Raw genomic sequence first — 4,088 nt, 5'->3', positions numbered from 1 at the left:
CGGCCAGCCTCATCAGATGTGCCCACTCCTGTTCCGTTCATTAACGTCCAACTGAAGGCGGCTGGCCCGCGGCCTGATGCCGGTCCCTCTCGGCTAAACAGCACCCCCACAAAGCAAACACGCCGGCACAGACACGCAGCAAGAAAACAACTAAAATTTATTTAACTGGAAATCACGGCAAGCAAAAACAAGAGCCGAGTATAAGAGGAGGAAGTTGCCGGAGGTTGGCGAGCGCAGCCGTAGCCTCGGTTTTTTGGAGGTCAGCTGGGAATTTTGGATTGGCGTCGACGGTGTGACGCCCACAAGCTCTGCCCGTTCTCCCCGGGATGCCAGCGCCACCTGCTTACATTGTGGATGGCAGCTTTGTTGCCCAGCGGGAGGGCTGGATAGACGGACGCACAGACAACATGTTTCGGCTAGTTTGTTTGGAAACCTGCGGCCGCCCAGCCAGAGAGAGGAAAAACTTTGGGAGAGAGGGGTGAGGGAAACAGAAACAGAGACGGAGTGATTCTCTGGAGTTTGCCACGTCTTGCTCAGTCAGACCGATAAGACGATTAACGGAAAGCGACCCGAAACGCCGATGGAGGGGATTTTCCTCGGCCCACTTCGCTGGCCGTGGCAGCCATGGTGGCGTCTCGCCATCGTAATGGCCAGGTTTATCCAATAATCACACAAACGCACAAAATCTATGTGAAATGAACATTGTCACACCGTATGAAACCATCCGACCCGCAAAGGAAGCTGGAAACATCCTGCTTTTCCGAAGCCTCCCACTTTGTGTGAACTTTAATTTTTCCCACACAAACGACTCCTAACCTCTGATGCAGCAGTGAGATTATTACCGATTATTACTGCTTTCCCTGTTTTATCGCTCATCAGTCCCAGCAAACAAGCCAACTAACCGAGTGACAAATTAAAACGACTCAATGGTTTCCATGATTTACTGTTTTTCTCTTTTCTCTGGATGATAAAACTGGTGACCTTTTGCTTCCAGAGACGTCATCATTTGTTTTGTTTGCTGTTTTTGGTGTTTTGTTTCTTTATTGATCAGTTCAAGCGTTAAAAGTTCATTAGAATTTAAAGTTTAGTGATCTTTGACAGAACAAATTTCTCAAAACACCAATATTATTGTTTATCGCAAAAGCTTCTGGGACGATTTATCGTGCAGCTAAATTCGTTATCATGGCAGACAGCACATGGTAACACAGACGGAAAGTGATACGTGGGTTCAGAGATTTTTTTTTTATTTTCCATCATTTTGGACATCAGGCAACTAAATGAATCGATAAAACAAATCCCAGTGCATTTTGATTTGAAGCGTGTTCAGTTCAAAAGTGCATCACAAAGCGCACAGTTTATTTTAAATTCAAAAATACTTTATAGGGGAAATTAAATGTTTTTGTAACTCAGATTAATTCTTCGTAGAGTTACGGTAGTGAACCAGATTTATTCACAGATGCTTTTCTCTCCATTTGCTAATAAAATGAATAAAACCTTCATGCAAAGCTGGTTGAAACATGGAAGACTTGCAGCGGGTGTTGGAGTACTAATTCAGCGGGAATTAATATAAATATACAGAAATCACGATGCAGAAGGTAAAAGAAACTGTAAACAAATGAGGAAAGACTTGAGGATATCACCACTTTTACAAGGAAAAGTGTTCATGAGTGACAGAGAGAGAGGCTGAAATATATCTGAAACTGCTTGCCCTATTTTTAAGGAAGTGATTGGAGAGCAGCAGGAAAAGTTTCTGCTGCGTTTGTGCCGAGGTCGAGCGAGCGCAGAGGCCTGGGAGGGAAAGCACCTGCGGAGGAGGAGCGCGTTCTGGGCCGCGGGCGATGAAAGAGCCGGGGTTTCATCGCTTCCTGCAAAGGTGAAACTAACACAACCGCACTCTGGCTGCGTGGAGACGTAAGCGTCCGGCGTCAGAGGACTTTCTGAGAAGACGCTGTTTTTTTTAGCTTCACTCGAGGGTTTGACAGAACAGAATGTTTCCTTCTGCTGCTGGGAAATTCAGCAAATACAAATCAGCTTGTTTCTCTTTCCTACTTTGTTTCGGCACGTTGTGAAACGTCTCACCTTTGCTGAACAATCGCTGACGGGAGAGTTTGTTTACAATCAAAATAACAATAATAATCACTTTCAACCTTCTTCATGTTTTATTCAGTGTCCAGGAGGAAAGAGAAGGTAAATATCTCTCAAATGCTCCACTGGTTATTCCTCCACATCAATCATTAATATGCAAGTCTCTCCAAACTCACAGAGCAGAAAGGTCAAAGGGCATCTGTAGGCCTCCATTGGAGATGGAGGTGGGTGCTTCACAACTTTCATCCTCCCTGAATCCAAATGAGATCAAATGAGATTTATTAGCATAAAAAGTAGTACAGAGGAACGGCATAGAGAATATAACACGATGAATAAAGAAAAAACTTATTTAATCAGCAGCAGCTTATTGAAAAATATGATTCAAACATAAAAAGATGTCTGCTCTAACCCTAAAGACCCAATGACAAACATGAGGTCTGCTAACGCTAAAGCGCTACACCAACATGGAAATTAGCAAAATGCTAACACAGTTTATAGAGGAAACAAAAACATTTCTGAGTTTGAAAAGCAGAAAAAAAACTTAAAGTTTGGGATTGATCTCAGAAAAAAAAGTAAATTTCTGCCCAATTATTGGCCGAAAAGTTGAAAATTTTAGACGTTTGAAACTCATAAATTTCCAAGTTTTATCTAGAAAATTTCTGAGATTAATGTAAAAATTCTAGAGATTTTTCTAGCAAATTTTTGAACATTTTTCTGGAAACTGGCTCCTTTTATAAAATCACTTCACAGCAGGCTGACACGCCGCCATGCTCCAGTCATTTCTATCTTTTATGAATCTGCCGAAGTTGATTCCTTCTGTTCCAGAATCGGACCACCGTCACAACAACCTGCACGTCATTTTAATCTTCCCTCTCAAAGGTACGTCCTGAAATCACGAGAAATGAAACAAGAGACAGGAAAGACGGATGGATTGATGCTGCGAGAGAGAGAGTGATCGAATCACGCGGCGCTGCAGGAAGTCTTCCTCCCGTCAATCTGAACCCACTCAGCTTCCTGCGCAGCAAACCCGATTAGCTGCCTCTGCTCCGACGCTGGTGCGACTTTAAAGGGGGATGTGGGGATAATATGCATTATTACTTTTATCCAGTAAGTGAGGCGGGCCAATAATTGGGCAACGCTGGAGTTTTATTGTTCCCAGCTGCTGCGGTCATTACTAAACGTCAAAGAGATGCAACATTTCCTGTCGCTCTAACGACAGTAATCACTTCCCTCTCTCCCCTGAATACTCCGCCGCGCATCCTGGCCATGGAAGGTACAGAGATGAGACTTCTTCATCATCTTTATTGGATTCGTCCTGCAAACCGAATCATGGTAAACACACACTGCATCATTTTCCCATATTTTCTCATATAGACTGACTGCCTCGCTGCAGCTGCTCGAATTATTGGCTAATAATAAACTTCTACGTCCGTTCTCGGAGATGTTCCTGCTGAACTGGAGGAACGAGCTGAATCTTTTCCCTTCCTGTCAGGCAGGTGAACGCCCTGCAGACAACAAACCAGCAGAGGAGCTCTGTTTTTAGAGGCTGGCAGACTTCACAGGTGTCACAGCTCAGGTGAGAAGAAGATCTGAGGGACGAAGGGCTGCAAGCTGGCGGCGCGACTTCATCTGGGAGTTACGTGTTCTTAAGCGAGATCCAAATATAGATCCAGTTTGGGTGGAAGGAAGGGGTTTGTTGTTTCTCCAATAAATCTTTGAAAGGTTCTGCATTGTCTCACAGTAGCTGCAGTTTTCTACAAACAGACGGAGAACGTTAGTTTGGCCAAAGTTATAACACACATAATGCATGTATGCTACATATATGAAAATGGATGACAGTGAATGAACAATCTAAGGATGTTCTCCCTCCGGATAGACTAAAAACTCCATCATCTGCTCCACCTCCAGCTGCTGTGGACCACCAGACATTTCTGTTGCTAGTGCTAGGCTAGCACATTAGCTTTGATTGTATTTACCCAAAATGCCCCGCGCTGAAGTCCACT

General features: G+C 44.0%; 1 long non-coding RNA gene across 1 annotated transcript; it reads left to right on the top strand.

Moving 5' to 3' along the window:
• The first annotated feature begins 2,742 nt into the window (after window positions 1-2,742).
• LOC107837810 (uncharacterized) lies at window positions 2,743-3,808 on the top strand. Its single transcript, XR_001663856.1, has 2 exons — window positions 2,743-3,417; window positions 3,578-3,808. It is a non-coding gene; the product is annotated as an uncharacterized LOC107837810 (long non-coding RNA).
• Window positions 3,809-4,088: the final 280 nt, after the last annotated feature.

Source organism: Poecilia formosa, unplaced genomic scaffold, assembly GCF_000485575.1.
Source record: "Poecilia formosa unplaced genomic scaffold, Poecilia_formosa-5.1.2 Scaffold178, whole genome shotgun sequence".
Lineage (NCBI taxonomy): Eukaryota > Metazoa > Chordata > Actinopteri > Cyprinodontiformes > Poeciliidae > Poecilia > Poecilia formosa.
The sequence above is the reverse complement of the archived record's forward strand: the minus strand, read 5'-3'. Positions and strand labels throughout refer to the sequence as shown.